Genomic DNA, 18830 nt, shown 5'->3' with positions numbered 1-18830 from the left:
CTTCTCTTGTTGCACAGCACAGGCTCTAGGCATGCGGGCTTCAGTGGTTGTGGCACGCAGGCTCAGTAGTTGTGACTTGCAGGCTCTACAGCACAGGTTCAGTTGTTGTGGCGCACGGGCTTAGTTGCTCCACGGCATGTGGGATCCATACAAATAACCCAAAGAATCTTTAGTATTAGTTGTTTTGTTTGTTTATTTTTTTATACTGCAGGTTCTTATTAGTCATCAGTTTTATACACAACAGTGTATACATGTCAATCCCAAATGCCCAATTCAGCACACCACCATCCCGACCCCACCGCAGTTTTCCCCCCTTGGTGTCCATACGTTTGTTCTGTACATCTGTGTCTTAACTTCTGCCCTGCAAACTGGTTCATCTGTACCATTTTTCTAGGTTCCACATACATGCATTAATATACGATATTTGTTTTTCTCTTTCTGACTTACTTCACTCTTCACTGTGTATGACAGTCTCTACATCCATCCACGTCTCAACAAATGACTCAATTTCATTCCTTTTTATGGCTGAGTAATATTCCATTGTATATATGTACCACAACTTCTTTATCCATTCGTCTGTCGACCGGCATTTAGGTTGCTTCCATTACCTGGCTATTGTGAATAGTGCTGCAATGAACATTGGGATGCATGTGTCTTTTTGAATTATGGTTTTCTTTGGGTATATGCCCAGTAGTGGGATTGCTGGATCATATGGTAATTCTATTTTTAGTTTTTTAAGGAACCTCCGTACTGTTCTCCATAGTGGCTGTATCAATTTACATTCCCACCAACAGTGCAAGAGGGTTCCCTTTACTCCACACCCTCTCCAGCATTTGTTGTTTGTAGATTTTCTGATGATGCCCATTCTAACAGGTGTGAGGTGTTTCCTCATTGTAGTTTTGATTTGCAGGTCTCTAATAATTAGTGATGTTGAGCAGCTTTTCATGTGCTTCTTGGCCATCTGTATGTCTTCTTTGGAGAAATGTCTATTTAGTTCTTCTGCCCATTTTTGGATTGGGTTTTTTGTTTCTTTATTATTGAGCTGCATGAGCTGTGTATTTGTTTCGGAGATTAATCCTTTGTCTGTTGATTCGTTGGCAAATATTTTCTCCCATTGTGAAGGTTGTGTTTTGGTCTTGTTTATGGTTTCCTTTGCTGTGCAAAAACTTTGAAGTTTCATTAGGTCCCATTTGTTTATTTTTGTTTTTTTTTTCCATTACTCTAGAAGGTGGATCAAAAAAGATCTTGCTGCGATTTATGTCAAAGAGTGTTCTTCCTATGTTTTCCTCTAAGAGTTTTATAGTGTTCGTTCTTACATTTAGGTCTCATATCCATTTTGAGTTTATTTTTGTGTATGGTGTTAGAGAGTGCTCTAATTTCATTCTTTTACATGTAGCTGTCCAGTTTCCCCAGCACTACTTATTGAAGAGACTGTCTTTTCTCCATTGTATATCTTTGCCTCCTGTTTCATAGATTAGTTGACCATAGGTGCGTGGCTTTATCTCTGGGCTTTCTATCTTGGTCCATTGATCTATGTTTTTGTTTTTGTGCCAGTATCATATTGTCTTGATTACTGTAGCTTTGTAGTATAGTCTGAAGTCAGGGAGTCTGATTTCTCCAACTCCGTTTTTTTTCCCTCAAGACGGCTTTGGCTATTTGGGGTCTTTTGTTTCTCCATTCAAATTTTGAGGTTTTTTGTTCTAGTTCCGTAAAAAATGCCATTGGTAATTTGATAGGGATTGCATTGAATCTGTAGATTGCTTTGGGTAGTGTAGTCATTTTGACAATATTGATTCTTCCAATCCAAGAACATGGTACATTTCTCCATCTGTTGGTATCATCTTTAATTTTTTTCATCAGTGTCTTATAGTTTGCTGCATACAGGTCTTTTGTCTCCTTAGGTAGGTTTATTCCTCGGTATTTTATTCTTTTTGTTGCAGTGGTAAATGGGAGTGTTTTCTTAGTTTCTCTTTCAGATTTTTCATCATTAGTGTATAGGAATGCAAGAGATTTCTGTGCATTAATTTTGTATCCTGCAACTTTACCAAATTCATTGATTAACTCTAGTAGTTTTCTGGTGGCTTCTTTAGGATTCTCTATGTGTAGTGTCATGTCATCTGCAAACAGTGACAGTTTCACTTCTTTCCCAATTTGTATTCCTTTTATTTCTTTTTCTTCTCTGATTGCCGTGGCTAGGCCTTCCAAACTATGTTGAATAATAGTGGTGAGAGTGGACATCCTTGTCTTGTTCCTGATCTTAGAGGAAATGCTTTCAGTTTTTCACCATTGAGAATGATGCTTGCTGTGGGTTTGTCATATATGGCCTTGATTACGTTGAGGTAGTTTCCCTCTATGCCCACTTTCTGGAGAGTTTTTATCATAAATGGGTGTTGAATTTTGTAAAAAGCTTTTTTTGCATCTATTGAGATCATATGGTTTTTATTCTTCGGTTTGTTACTCTGGTGTATCACATTGATTGATTTGCGTATATTGAAGAATCCTTGCATCCCTGGGATAAATCCCACTTGATCATGGTGTATGATCCTTTTAATGTGTTATTGGATTCTGTTTACTGGTATTTTGTTGAGGATTTTTGCATCTATATTCATTAGTGATATTGGTCTGTAATTTTCTTTTTTTGTAGTATCTTTGGTTTTGGTATCAGGGTGATGGTGGCCTCATAGAATGAGTTTGGGAGTGTTCCTTCCTCCGCAATTTTTTGGAATAGTTTGAGAAGGATGGGTGTTAGCTCTTCTCTAAATGTTTGATAGAATTCACCTGTGAAGCCATCTGTTCCTGGACTTCTGTTTGTTGGAAGATTTTAAATCACAGTTTCATTTTTATTACTTGTGATTGGTCTGTTCATATTTTCTATTTCTTTCTGGTTCAGTCTTGGAAGATTATACCTTTCTAAGAATTTGTCCATTTCATCCAGGTTGTCCGTTTTATTGGCATAGAGTTGCTTGTAGTAGTCTCTTAGGATGCTTTGTATTTCTGTGGTGTCTGTTGTAACTTCTCCTTTTTCATTTCTATCTTTATTGATTTGAGTCCTCTCCCTCTTTTTCTTGATGAGTCTGGCTAATGGTTTACCTATTTTGTGTATCTTCTCAAATAACCAGCTTTTAGTTTTATTGATCTTTGCTATTGTTTTCTTTGTTTCTATTTCATTTATTTCTGCTCTGGTCTTTATGATTTTTTTTCTTCTACTAACTTTGGGTTTTGTTTGTTCTTCTTTCTCTAGTTCCTTTAGGTATAAGATTAGATTGTTTATTTGAGATTTTTTTTTTGTTTCTTGAGGTAGGCTTGTATAGCTATAAACTTCCCTCCTAGAACTGCTTTTGCTGCATCCCATAGGTTTTGGATCGTCGTGTTTTCATTGTCATTTGTTTGTAGGTATTTTTTGATTTCCTCTTTGATTTTCTCAGTGATCTCTTGGTTATTTAGTAGCGTATTGTTTAGCCTCCATGTGTTTGTGTTTTTTTACAGTTTTTTCCCTGTAATTTATTTGTAGTGTCATAGCGTTGTGGTCAGAAAAGATGCTTGATATGATTTCAATTTTCTTAAATTTACTGAGGCTTGATTTGTGACCCAAGATGTGATGTGTCCTGGAGAATGTTCCATGCGCACTTGAGAAGAAAGTGTAATCTGCTGTTTTTGGATGGAATGTCCTATAAATATCAATTAAATCTATCTGGTCTATTGTGTCATTTTAAGCTTGTGTTTCCTTATTAATTTTCTGTTTGGTTGATCTGTCCATAGGTGTGAGGTGTTAAAGTCTCCCACTATTATTGTGTTACTGTTGATTTCCTCTTTTATAGCTGTTAGCAATTGCGTTATGTATTGAGGTGCTCCTATGTTGAGTGCATATATATTTATAATTGTAAAATCTTCTTCTTGGATTGATCCCTTGATCATTAATAGTGTTCTTCTTTGTGTCTTGTAATAGTCTTTATTTTAAAGTCTATTTTGTCTGATATGAGTATTGCTACTCCAGCTTTCTTTTGATTTCCATTTGCATGGAATATCTTTTTCCATCCCCTCACTTTCAGTCTGTATGTGTCCCTACGTCTGAAATGGGTCTCTTGTAGACAGCATATATATGTGTCTTGTTTTTTTTATCCATTCAGCAAGCCTGTGTCTTTTGGTTGGAACATTTAATCCTTTCACTTTAAATGTAATTATTGATATATATGTTCTTATTACCATTTTCTTAATTGTTTTGGGTTTGTTTTTTTAGGCTCTTTTCTTCTCTTGTGTTTCCCACTTAGAGAAGTTCCTTTAGTATTTGTTGTAGAGCTGGTTTGGTGGTGCGAATCCTCTTAGCTTTTGCTTCTCTGTAAAGCTTTTGATTTCTACATCGAATCTGAATGAGATCCTTGCCGGGTAGGTTCTTCCCTTTCATCAGTTTAAATATGTCATGCCACTCCCTTCTGGCTTGTAGGGTTTCTGCTGAGAAATCAGCTGTTAACCTTATGGGAGTTCCCTTGTATGTTATTTGTCGTTTTTCCTTGCTGCTTTCAATAATTTTTGTTCGTCTTTAATTTTTGCCATTTTGATTACTATGTGTCTCAGCATGTTTCTCCTTGGGTTTATCCTATATGGGACTCTCTGTGCTTCCTGGACTTGGGTGGCTATTTCCTTTCCCATGTGAGGGAAGTTTTCCACTATAATCTCTTCAAATATTTTCTCTGGTCCTTTCTCTCTCTCTTCTCCTTCCGGGACCCCTATAATGTGAATGTTGTTGCATTTAATGTTGTCCCAGAGGTCTCTTAGGCTGCCTTCATTTCTTTTCATTCTTTTTTCTTTAGTCTGTTCTGCAGCAGTGAATTCCACCATTCTGTCTTCCAGGTCACTTATCCATTCTTCTGCCTCAGTTATTCTGCTATTGATTCCTTCTAGTGTAGTTTTCATTTCAGTTATTTTATTGTTCATCTCTGGTTTTTTGTTCTTTAATTCTTCTAGGTCTTTGTTAAACATTTCTTGCATCTTCTCGATCTTTGCCTCCATTGTTTTTCCGAGGTCCTGGATCATCTTCACTATCATTATTCTGAATTCCTTTTCTGGAAGGTTGCCTGTCTCCACTTCATTTAGTTGTTTTTGTGGGGTTTTATCTTGTTCCTTCATCTGGTACATAGCCCTCTGCCTTTCATCTTGTCCATTTTTCTGTGAATGTGGTTTTTGTTCCATAGGCTGCAGGATTGTAGTTCTTCTTGCTTCTGCTGCCTTCCCTCTGCTGAATGAGTCTGTCTAAGAGGCTTGTGCATGCTTCCTGATGGGAGGGACTGGTGGTGGGTATAGCTGGCTGTTGCTGTGGTGGGCAGAGCTCAGTAAAACTTTAATCCGCTTGTCTGATGATGGGTGTGGTTGAGTTCCCTCCCTGTTGGTTATTTGGCCTGAGGCTACCCAACACTGGAGCCTACCCAGGCTCTTTGGGGGGGGTGCTAATGGTGGACTCTGCCAGGGCTCATGCCAAGGAGTACTTCCCAGAGCTTCTGCTGGCAGTGTCCTTTTCCTCTCAGTGAGACACAGCCACCCTACGCCTCTGCAGGAGACCCTCCAACCCTAGCAGGTAGGTCCGGTTCAGTCTCCCCTGGGGTCACTGCTTCTTCCCCTGGGTCCTAATGTGCACACTACTTTGTGTGTGCCCTCCAGGAGTGGAGTCTGTGTTCCCCCCAGTCCTGTCGAAGTCCTGAAATCAAATCCCACTAGGCTTCAAAGTCTGATTCTCTAGGAATTCTTCCTCCTGTTGCCGGACCCCCAGGTTGGGAAGCCTGACGTGGGGCTCAGAACCTTCACTCCAGTGCGTGGAGTTCTGTGGTATAAGTGTTCTCCAATTTGTGAGTCACACACCTAGCAGTTACGGGATTTGATTTTATTGTGATTGCACCCCTCCTACCATCTCATTGTGGCTTCTCCTTTTTCTTTGGATGTGGGGTATCTTTTTTGATGAGTTCCAGTGTCTTCCTGTTGATGATTGTTCAGCAGTTATTTGTGATTCCGATGTTCTCGCAAGAGGGAGTCTCCATCCAAATTTTAAAATACTTTGTTTTAGTCCTGTGAAAAATGACATTGGTCATTTGATAGGGGTTGTGTTGAATCTGTAGATTGCCTTGGGTAGTATAGTCAATTTTATGATATTGATTCTTCCAATCCAAGGACTTGGTATATCTTTCCATCTGTTGGTGTCATCTTCGATTTCTTTCGTCAGCGTCTTACAGTGTTTGGAGTACAGGTCTTTTGTCTCCTTAGGTAGGTTTATTCCTAGGTATCTTATTCTTTTTGATGAGATGGTAAATGGGATTGTTTCTTTAATTTCTCTTTTTGATCTTTTGTTGTTAGTGTATAGACATGCAAGAGATTTCTGTGTACTCATTTTGTATCATGCAAGTTTACCGAATTCATTGATGAGCTCTAGTACTTTTCTGGTAATGTCTTTAGGGTTTTCTTTGTATAATATCATGTCATCTGCAAACAGTGACAGTTTTACTTTTTCTTTTCTGGTTTGGATTCCTTTTATTTCTTTTTCTCTGTTTGCTCTGCCTAGGACTTCCAAAACTATGTTGAATAAAAGTGGTGACTGTGGATATCCTTGTCTTTTTCCTGATATTAGAGGAAATGCTTTCAGCTTTTCAGAAGATAAACAAAATTGATAAACCTTTAGCCAGACTCATCAAGAAAAAAAGGGAGAGGGCCCAAATCTTTAAAATTACAAATTAAAAAGGAGAAGTTACAGCTTATACCATGGAAATACAAAAGATCATAAGAGACTACTACAAGTAAGTATATGCCAATAAAATGGACACCCTAGAAGAAATGAACAAATTCTTAGAAAGGTACAGTCTCCCAAGACTGAACCAGGAAGAGATAGAAAATATGAACAGACAAGTTACGATACTGAAGTTTAATCTGTGATTTAAAAGCTCCCAAAAAGCAGAAGTCCATGACCAGTTGGCTTCACAGGTGAATTCTATCAAACATTTAGAGAAGAGTTAATACCTGTGGTTCTGAAACTATTCCAATAGGAAGGAACATTTCCAAACTCATTCTGTGAGGCCACCATACCCTGATACCGAAACCAGATAAATAGTCCACAAAAAAGAAAATTATAGGTTAGTATCAGTGATGAACTTAGATGCAAAAATACTCAACATAATACTAGCAAACCAAATGCAACAAGATGTTAAAAATGATCATATGCCATCAACAAGTGTGATTTATCCCAGGGATGCAAGGATTTTTCAGTGTCTGCAAACCAATCAGTGTTATACACCACATTAACAAACTGAAGAATAAAAACCATATGATCATCTCAATAGATGTAGAAAAAGCTTTTGACAAAGCTCCACACCCATTTATAAAAAGAGTCTTCAGAAAGTGGGCATAGCAGGAACATACCTTATTGTAATAAAGGCCATATGTTACAGATCCACAGGTATTATTATCATACTCAACAGATTTTCTATTTCTTTCTGATTCAGTCTTGGATGATTGTATGGTTCTAGGAGTTTATCCATTTCTTATAATTTGTCCAATTTGTTGGCATATAACTGATCATTTTATCCATTTCTTATAATTTGTCCAATTTGTTGGCATATAACTGTTCATAGTATCCTCTTATAATTATTTGTATTTCTGTGATATCAGTTTTGATATCTCTTTCATTTCTTATTTTGTTTATTTGGGTCCTTTTTTTTTTTTTTTTACATGAGCCTGGCTAAAGGCTTATCAGCTTTATTTATCTTTTTAAAAATACAACTCTTGGTTTCTTTGATCTATTTTTTTTTGGCCTCTATTTTATTTCTTTTAAAAGAAATACAAGAAATAAAAGAATTAAAAATAATTATTTTTATTATTTCCTTCCTTATGCTGACTTTGGGCTGTTTGTTCTTTTTCTCATTCTTTTAGATGGTAGGTTATGTTGAGTTTTTTGTTGTATCTTGAGGCATGCCTGAATCACTATAAACTTCCCTCTTAGAATTGCTTTTGCTGTTTGTCATAGATTTTGGAAAGTTGTGCTTTTATTTTTATTTGCCTCAAGGTATTTTCTGATTTCCTCTTCGATTCATTGACCCATTGGTTTTTTAGTAGCATGTTGCTTAGTCTCCACACGTTTTTGTTTTCCCCATTTTTCTTCCTGTTACTGATTTCTAGTTTCATACTGGTGTAGTTGGAAAAGATGCTTGATATAATTTTTACATTCTTAAATTTGTTGAGACTTGTTTTGTGGCCTAGTGTGTGATCTACCTTGGAGAGTGTTCCATGTGCACATGAAAAGAATGTGTATTCTGTTTTTGAATGGAATGTCATGTAGATAAGTTATTAAGTATAACTGGTCTAACATGTCATGTAAGTCCACTGTTTCTTTATTAATTTTCCATCTGGATGATCTGTCCATTGATGTAAGTAGGGCATTAAAATCCCCAACTATTACTTATTATTCTCTTTTTTTCCCTTCATGTCTGTTAATATTAGTTTTACATATTTAGATGCTCCTATATTGGGGTTCATATGTGTTAATGAGTGTTGTATCATCTTTTTGTATTCATCCCTTTATCATTATATAATGCCCTTTTATGTTTTTGTTATAGGCTTTGATTTGCAGTCCATTTTCTCTGATATGAGTATTGCTACCCTCACTTCCTTGTCATTTCCACTTGCATGAAATATCTTTTTCTATTCCCTCACTTTCAGTCTGTATTTTTCTTTTGCTCTGGATTGGAAGAATTAATATTGTTAAAATGTCCATATTACCCAAAGCAATCTACAGATTCAATGCAATCCCTACCAAAATACCCACGACATTTTTCACAAAAATTGAACAATCCAAAAATTTATACAGAATCACAAAAGTTTATGAAAGCCAAAGCAATATTTGGAAACAAGCACAAAGCTGGAAGCATCACACTCCTGATTTCAATCTATATTATAAAGCTATAGTAATCAGAATCATTATGGTATTGGCACAAAAACAGACACACAAATCAATGGAACAGAATAGAGAGCCCAGAATAAACTCATGCACATATGGTCAATTAATTTATGACAAAGGAGTCAAGAATATCCAGTGAGGAAAGAACGGTCTCTTGATTAAATGATGTTAAGACAATGGGACAGCCACGTAGAAGAGAATGAAACTGCACCACTATCTTACACGATACACAAAAATTAACTCAAAGTGGATTAAAGACTTGAATGTAAAAACCTTAAGACTCCTAGAAGAGAACCAGGTCATAATCTCCTTGATGTTGATCTCGGTGATATTTTTTTGGATTTGACTTCAAAGGCAATGGCAACAAAAGCAAAAATAAACAAATGGGACTACAAACAAGAAAGCTTTTGCACAGGGAAGGATACCGTTAATGAAATAAAAAGTCAACCTACTGGACTTCCTTGGTGGCACAGTGGTTAAGAATCCGCCTGCCAACAAAAAGAATAAAATATCTAGGAATAAACCTACCTAAGGAGACAAAAGACCTGTATGCAGAAATCTATAAGACACTGATGAAAGAAATTAAAGATGATACAAACAGATAGACAGATACACCATGTTCTTGGATTGGAAGAATCAGCATTGTGAAAATGACTATACTACCCAAAGCAATCTACAGATTCAATGCAATCCCTATCAAAATACCAATGGCATTTTTCACAGAACTAGAACAAGAAATTTCACAATTTGTATGGAAACACAAAAGACCCCGAATAGCCAAAGCAATCTTGAGAAAGAAAAACGGAGCTGGAAGAATCAGGCTCCCAGACTTCAGACTATACTACAAAGCTAAAGTAATCAAGACAGTATAGTACTTGCACAGAAACAGAAATATAGATCAATGGAGTAGGAGAGAAAACCCAGAGGTAAACCCACACACATATGGTCACCTTATCTTTGATAAAGGAGGCAAGACTATACAGTGGAGAAAAGACAGCCTCTTCAATAAGTGGTGCTGGGAAAACTGGACAGATACATGTAAAAGAATGAAATTAGAACACTGCCTAACACCATACACAAAAATAAACTCAAAATGGATTAAAGACCTAAGCGTAAGGCCAGACACTATCAAACTCTTAGGGGAAAACATAGGCAGAACACTCTATGACATAAATCACAGCAAGATCCTTTTTGACCCACCTCCTAGAAAAATGGAAATAAAACAAAAATAAACAAATGGGACCTAATGAAACTTCAAAGCTTTTGCACAACAAAGGAAACCATAACTGAGACGAAAAGACAAACCTCAGAATGGGAGAAAATATTTTCAAACGAATCAACAGACAAAGGATTAATCTCCAAAATATACAAGCGGCTCATGCAACTCAAAATCAAAAAAACAAACAATCCAATTCAGAAATGGGCAGAAGACCTAAATAGACATTTCTCCAAAGAAGATATACAGATTGCCAAGAAACACATGAAAGGATGCTCAACATCACTAATCATTAGATTAATGCAAATCAAAACTACAATGAGGTATCACCTCACACCAGTCAGAATGGCCATCATCAAAAAATCTACAAAGAATAAATGCTGGAGAGAGTGTGGAGAAAAGGGAACCCTCTTGCACTGTTGGTGGGAATGTAAATTGATACATCCACTATGGAGAACAGTATGGAGGTTCCTTAAAAAACTAAAAATAGAACTACCATGCGACCCAGCAATCCCACTACTGGGCATATACCCTGAGAAAACCATAATTCAAAAAGAGTCATGTACCACGATGTTCATTGCAGCACTATTTACAATAGCCAGGACATGGAAGCACCCTAAATGTCCATCGACAGATGAATGGATAAAGAAGATGTGGCACATATATACAATGGAATATTACTCAGCCATAAAAAGAAACGAAATTGAGTTATTTGTAGTGAGGTGGATGGACCTAGAGAGTGTCATACAGAGTGCAGTAAGTCAGAAAGAGAAACAAATACCATATGCTAACACCCATATATGGAATCTAAAAAAAATAAAATAAAATAGTGGTTCTGAAGAACCTAGGGTCAGGCTAGGAATAAAGACACAGACTTAGAGAATGGACTTGACACGGGGAGGGGGAAGGGTAAGCTGGACGAATTTAGAGAGTGGCATGGACATATTTATACTACCAAATGTAAAATAGATAGCTAGTGGGAAGCAGCCGCATAGCACAGGGAGATCAGCTCGGTGCTTTGTGTCCACCTAGAGGGGTGGGGTAGGGAGGGTGAGAGGGAGATGCAAGAGGCAGGAGATACGGGGATATATGTATACGTATAGGTGATTCACTTTGTTATACAGCAGAAACTAACATACCATTGTAAAGCAATCATACTCCAATAAAGATGTTAAAAAAAAGAAAAAAAGAATCTGCCTGCCAATGCCGGGGACACAGGTTTGAGCCCTGGTCCAGGAAGATCCCACATGCTGTGGAGCAACTAAGCCCATGAGCCACAACTAATGAGCCCGTGTGCCAGAACTACTGAAGCCTGCGTGCCTAGAGCCCGTGCTCTGCAACAAGAGAAGCCACCGCAATGAGACGCCTGCACACCACAGCAAGGAGTAGCCCCTGCTCACCGCAGCTCGAGATAGCCCTTGTACAGCAATGAAGACCCAATGCAGCCAAAAAAAAAAGCCAGCTTACTGAATGGAAGAAGATATTTGCAAATCATATATCTGATAGGGGTTAATATCCAAAATATATAAAGAAGTCATACAACTCAATAATAAAAAAAATAAACCAATCCAATTAAAAAATGAGCAGAGGATCTAAATAGACATTTTTTCAGAGATGACATAGAGACATCTGACAGGCACATGAAACGATGCTCAACATCACTAACCATCAGGGAAATGTAAATCAAAACCACATGAGATATCACCTCATGTTTCAGAATGGCTGCTATTAAAAGGTAAGAAATAACAAGTGTTGTCAAGGATGTGGAGAAATGGAAACTCTCATGCATTGTTGATGAGAATGTAAATTGGTGCAGCCACTATGGAAAACAGCATGGAGGTTCCTCAGAAAATTAAAAATAGAACTACCATATGATCCAGCAGTACGACCTCTGTTACTTATTCAAAGAAAATGAAAACACTAATTTGAAAAGATAAATGTACCCCAATGTTTATAGCAGCATTATTTACGATAGCTAATATATGTAAACAACCTAAGTGTCCATTGATGGATGAATGGATAGAGAAGATGTAGTACATATATACACAATGGAGTACTACTCAGCCATAAAAATGAATGAAATCTTGCCAGTTGAGACAACATGGATAGCCCTTGAGAGTATTATGCTAAGTGAAATAAGAGAGTCAAGGACTATATGATTTCACTTACCTGTAGAATATAAAAAACAAAACAAGCAGAGAAAACTGAGCGAAACTCATAGACACAGAGAAAAGATTGGTGGTTGCCAGAGTTGGGGGAGGTGGTTGGAGGGTGAGCAAAATGGGTGAAGGAGATCAAGAAATATAACTTCTAGTCATAATATAAATAAGTCGTTGGGATGTAATATACTGCATGGTCTATAATATTATATTGCAAATTTGAAAGATGCTAAGAAATTAAATCTGAAAAGTTCTCATCACAAGCAAAAAAAATTTTTTTTAAGATTTAATTTTTATTTTTTATTTTTGGCTGCATTAGGTCTTCATTGCTGCACGCAGGCTTTCTATAGTTGCAGCAAGCAGGAGTTACTCTTTGTTGCGGTGCGTGGGCTTCTCATTGTGGTGGCTTCTCTTGTTGCGGAGCACGGGCTCTAGGCACACGGGCTCAGTAGTTGTGGCTCACGGGCCCTAGAGCGCAGGCTCAGAAGTTGCGGCGCACGGGCTTAGTTGCTCCGCGGCATGTGGGATCTTCCCAGACCAGGGCTTGAACCCATGTCCCCTGCATTGGCAGGCGGATTCTTAACCACTGTGCCACCAGGGAAATCCCGAAAATAATTTTTTTTGTAATTTTGTATGGTGACAGATGGTAAATAGACTTATTGGAGTGATCATTTTTCAGTGCACACAGATGTCAAATCATGTTCTATACCTGAAACTAATGTTGTATGTCAATTATACCTTAATAATAAAAAACACGGGCAGGAAAACTGGAGGGACAGCAAGATATGAAATAATTATCTCATAATAGGAATTTGAAATTATCAGGGAGCATAATTATATTATAGGATTGTCTGATAGCATTGAGGGCTCATTGTGAGATTTGGCACTCTTTAAGATATGCCTGGTTGCAGTTGTGGTCTAGTAATGTCACATTTCAACATGTGCAGATGTGGGAAAGTTTTTTGTTTTTGTTTTTAAACATCTTTATTGGAGTATAATTGCTTTACAATGGTGTGTTAGTTTCTGCTTTATAACAAAGTGAATCAGTTATACATATACATATGTTCCCATATCTCTTCCCTCTTGCATCTCCCTCCCTCCCACCCTCCCCATCCCACCCCTCTAGGTGGTCACAAAACACCGAGCTGATCTCCCTGTGCTATGCGGCTGCTTCCCACTAGCTATCTATTTTACATTTGGTAGTGTATATATGTCTATGCCACTCTCTCACCCTGTCACATTTTACCCCTCCCCCTCCCCATATCCTCAAGTCCATTCTCTAGTAGGTCTGTGTCTTTATTCCTGTCTTGCCACTAGGTTCTTCATGACCTTTATTTTCCCTTAGATTCCATATATATGTGTTAGCATACTGTATTTGTTTTTCTCTTTCTGACTTACTTCACTCTGTATGACAGACTCTAACTCCATCCACCTCACTACAGATACCTCCATTTCATTTCTTTTTATGGCTGAGTAATATTCCATTGTATATATGTGCCTCATCTTCTTTATCCATTCATCCGATGATGGACACTTAGGTTGCTTCCATGTCCTGGCTATTGTAAATAGAGCTGCAATGAACATTTTGGTACATGACTCTTTTTGAATTATGGTTTTCTCAGGGTATATGCCCAGTAGTGGGATTGCTGGGTCGTATGGTAGTTCTATTTGTAGTTTTTTAAGGAACCTCCATACTGTTCTCCATAGTGGCTGTATCAATTTACATTCCCACCAACAGTGCAAAAGGGTTCCCTTTTCTCCACACCCTCTCCAGCATTTATTGTTTGTAGATTTTTTTTTTTTTTTTTATAATAAAGGCTTCTCTTTTTTTTTTTTTTTTTTTTAATTTTATTTATTTATTTATTTATTTATGGCTGTGTTGGGTCTTCGTTTCTGTGCGAGGGCTTTCTCCAGTTGCGGCAAGTGGGGGCCACTCTTCATCGTGGTGCGCGGGCCTCTCACTGTCGCGGCCTCTCTTGTTGCGGAGCACAGGCTCCAGACACGCAGGCTCAGTAATTGTGGCTCACGGGCTTAGTTGCTCCGCGGCATGTGGGATCTTCCCAGACCAGGGCTCGAACCCGTGTCCCCTGCATTGGCAGGCAGATTCTCAACCACTGCGCCACCAGGGAAGCCCCTGTTTGTAGATTTTTTGATGATGTCCATTCTGACTGGTGTGAGATGATATCTCATTGTAGTTTTGATTTGCATTTCTCTAATGATTAATGATGTTGAGCATTCTTTCATGTGTCTGTTGGCAATCTGTATATCTTCTTTGGAGAAATGTCTATTTAGGTCTTCTGCCCATTTTTGGATTGGGTTGTTTGTTTTTTTGTTATTGAGCTGCATGACTGCTTGTAAATCTTGGAGATTAATCCTTTGTCAGTTGCTTCATTTGCAAATATTTTCTCCCATTCTGAGGGTTGTCTTTTGGTCTTGTTTATGGTTTCCTTTGCTGTGCAAAAGCTTTTAAGTTTCATTAGGTGGGAAGGTTTTAACTAGTTAATATTTTTGATTGTCAGCAAGGGAGTGATTATAATCCATGGAATTTAAACTTGTTCGGAAGAGGAGTGAAGATAGGTGGTGGGTAGTGGAAAAAGTAGCGAGGTCTACAGATTGTTATTGATGATGGGAGAAGAATTTTTGGAAAGGGCCGGGGGCTAGAGCAAAAGGAGCCTGAAAGCATATCTGAGTGGGATGCTTAAGCATGAGATTCTGGAGCTGATACACTTATTGCTATGGATGGGGTTTTGGTATAGCCATGAAATTGGGTGGCCAAGGTGGGATGGAGGGGAGCAGAGATTCCCTGGAGGTAAGAATGTTAAAACTGAGAGGAAAAAGGTACTGTTTGGGTTAGCCACGAGGATGTTGCAGTCCCTGAGAATGACATCAGACGTTGGGATGGATAGGAAGACAGTGAGCAATAAGCTATTGTTTATTCAGTGAATAAGGCAGTGTGAGCAGGAGGGCTTTAGGTCGGCGGTTCTCAGCCACAGCTGCACCTTAAAATCATATGAGGGACATTATAAGTAACTATGGCGGGCCACTGTCCTGAGGGTTTGATTTAAGGGATCTGGGGTGGGACCTGTGTCCCAGAGTATCTTAAAAGCTTCCCCAATGACTCAAATGTACTCCAAGGTTCACAACTACTGCTGCAGGTGATGGGGATGGGGATGGGCTTGAGGAAGGAGGATGATTAGTGCACCTGGGCAGCGTGAATATCAAGTCTCTGGGCTGTTTGAAAGAGAAATAAAGAAAGAAGGGTTGGAAATCCGTAGAGTGGAGCAGGGGGGAGTTTTGTCATCCTGCTGGCCCAGGAACTCCTGGAAGTTGTTGGCAGGTGGCCAAAGTTCTTGGAACCCAAAGTTAGCTTACAATGTTAGAGAAAGAGTTTGCTGTTAAAAACAAAGTCTGGGCTAGAGGAGATGGTGACAGAGAAGGAAGTGCCTGACAGGAAACTGCTTTGTAATGGTCTGAGTGAATTCTAGTCACTCACTTCCTGTGACCTCAAATACAAAACAAAGTAACAAATCAATGACAGACTTGGAGTTGAATCACTACACAAACACCCTCCATGGAAAAATGATTGAGGGTGTGAACTTCGCTGGAGAATAAATTTCTCCTAATTCAACAGCTTTCAAAGTGAGTTGGCTATTAAGATGCTGGTTTGGTGGACCCTGCTCTGGATTTACCTGAGTGAGCACTTACTTTTGACTAGCCTCCTCCAGTGATTCTTAGGTTCAAGAACCACCAGAGCAGTGTTACAATCTTGGAGTGGATTAGAATCACCTGGGGAACTTTAAACAGCCTTGGAGTTGCACGCTTCAGACCAGTTAAATCAGTCTCTGGAGGAGTGGAGTGGGTATTGGAGTTTGTAGTTCCCCACATGATTTAATGTGCAACTAAGGTTTCAAACTCACTGCACTACACTCTGATTCTTACAGGAGAGACAGGTGAGTATCCTGTTTTTTTCTCAGAGACTTTGCATACCACCTCTGTGTTTTTAGACTTCTCAGTAGCAGACTCACACATCCAACCATTTGCTCGCCATTTGTCTTGGGTGTCTAATTAGGCAAATCAAAGTTAACATGTCTAAAATTAAATCTTGTTTTCCATTTTCCATATGTGTACCTCCTTGTCTTGGTAAATAGCAACTCTATTCTTCTAGTTATTTGGGCCAAATTTTGGAGTCTCTCACATTTCCATGTGTCATCATCAAGTCCTGTCAGCTCTATCTCTGAAATGTTTCCAGAATAGGCCCACTTCTAATAACCTCCGTTGCTACGCCCCTATCCCAAGCCAACATAACTCATGAGTGCACTGTTGCAATAGCCTTCTAACTGGTCTTCCTGCTTCTGCCGTCCTATAGTCTGTTCTGCAACATAGCAGCCAGAGTGATCCTTTTTTAAAAATTTACTTTTATTGTGGTAAAATATGTATAACCTGAAATTTACCATCTAAGTACACAGTTAAGCGACATTAAGTACATTCACCATGTAGTGTAACCATACCACTCTATTTCCAGAATTTTTTCATCATATAGATCAATGGAACAGTATAGAAAGCCCAGAGATAAACCCACGCACATATGGTCAACTTATCTTTGATAAAAGAGGTAAGAATATACAATGGAGAAAAGACAGCATCTTCAATAAGTGGTGCTGGGAAAACTGGACAGCTACATGTAAAAGAATGAAATTAGAACACTCTCTAACACCATACACAAAAATAAACTCAAAATGGATTAAAAACCTAAGTGTAAGGCCAGACACTATCAAACTCTTAGAGGAAAACATAGGCAGAACACTCTGACATAAATCACAGCAAGATCCTTTTTGACCCACTCCTAGAGAAATGGAAATAAAAACAAAAATAAACAGGAAACCATAAACAAGACGAAAAGACAACCCTCAGAATGGGAGAAAATATTTGCAAATGAAGCAACTGACAAAGGGTTAATCTCCAAGATTTACAAGCAGCTCATGCAGCTCAATATCAAAAAAAACAAACAACCCAATTCAAAAATGGGCAGAAGATCTAAATAGACATTTCTCCAAAGAAGATATACAGATTGCCAACAAACACATGAAAGAATGCTCAACATCATTAATCATTAAAGAAATGCAAATCAAAACTACAATGAGATATCCCCTCTGTCCTGTTTTCTTGTTCTTCATGTCCTGGCATAGACAAACAAGCACATCTCCTCTCCATGAAAATATAAAATCTTTGAGAACAGGGATATATCTGTTTTAATAACTGCAGTATCCCCTGAAACAGTGCCTAGCCCAGAGTGGGTACATAATAAATACTTGCTGGATGAAGGAAAAAACTCAGCTCATGATGGGCATTCAAATATCAATTAATTGTGAGTAAGTGTATAAAAAAGCTTAAAAAAAACCCAGCTTTAGTGAGATATAATTAAGATACTGTAAAACCACCCACGGACACTAACGTCTATGTTCTTCAGGCAGGTATTTGGAAGCAGGTGTAAGCTATTGATGTAAGCAGCCTGGAGATCCCCTTATTTCTTTTTTTTTAAAATTTGTTTTTTAAATTTTATATTGGGCTATATTTGATTTACAATGTTGTGTTTCAGGTGTACAGCAACCTGATTTAGTTATACATATACGTGTCTCTATTCTTTTTCAGATTCTTTCCCCATGTAGGTTATTACAGAGTATCAAATAGAGTTCCCTGTGCTATACAGTAGGTCCTTGTTGATTATTTTATATACAGTAGTGTGTGTATGTTAATCCCAAACTCCTAACTTATCCCTGCCCTCCACCTTTCCACTGTGGTAACCATAAGATTGTTTTCTAAGTCTGTGAGTCTGTTTCTGTTTTGTAAATAAGTTCATTTGTATCATTTTTAAAGATTCTACATATAAGTGATATCATATGATATTTGTCTTTTCTCTGTCTAGCTTACTTCACTTAGTATGATAATCTCTAGGTCCATCCATGTTGCTGCAAATGGCATTATTTTGTTCTTTTTAATGGCTGAGTAGTATTCAATTGTCTATATATACACCACATCTTCTTTATCCAGTCATCTGTCGATGGACACTTAGGTTGCTTTCATATCTTGGCTACTGTAAATAGTGCTGCAGTGAACATTGGGGTCCATGTATCTTTTTGAAGTATGGTTTTCTCCAGATATATACCCAGGAGTGTGATTGCTGCATCATATGGTAGCTCTATTTTTAGTTTTTTAAGAATCTCCATACAGTTTTCCATAGTGGCTGCACCAATTTGCATTCCCACCAACAGTGTAAGAGGGTTCTCTTTTCTCCACACCCTCTCCAGCATTTATTCTTTGTAGATTTTTTGATGATGGCCATTCTGACCGGTGGGAGGTGATACTTCTTTGTAGTTTTGATTTGCATTTCTCTAATAATTAGTGATGTTGAGGAGCTTTTCATGTGCCTCTTGGCCATCTGTATGTCTTCTTTGGAGAAATGTCTATTTAGATCTTCTGCCCATTTTTTGATTGCGTTGTTTGTTTTTTTCATATAGAGCTGCATGAG

The 18830-nt window shown here is 38.1% G+C and overlaps 1 protein-coding gene and 1 long non-coding RNA gene across 2 annotated transcripts in view; both read left to right on the top strand.

The window, feature by feature from the left end:
- ZAR1L (zygote arrest 1 like) overlaps positions 1–18830 on the top strand; it is a 72791-nt gene that overhangs the window by 41209 nt on the left and 12752 nt on the right. The window lies entirely within an intron of this gene.
- On the top strand, positions 5349–16917 carry LOC309616106. The gene is made up of 2 exons (XR_014237284.1): positions 5349–5569; positions 16827–16917. It is a non-coding gene; the product is annotated as an uncharacterized lncRNA (long non-coding RNA).

Source organism: Balaenoptera borealis (assembly GCF_965194805.1).
Source record: "Balaenoptera borealis genome assembly, chromosome: 18".
Lineage (NCBI taxonomy): Eukaryota > Metazoa > Chordata > Mammalia > Artiodactyla > Balaenopteridae > Balaenoptera > Balaenoptera borealis.
This window is presented reverse-complemented; position numbering and strand designations above follow the sequence as displayed.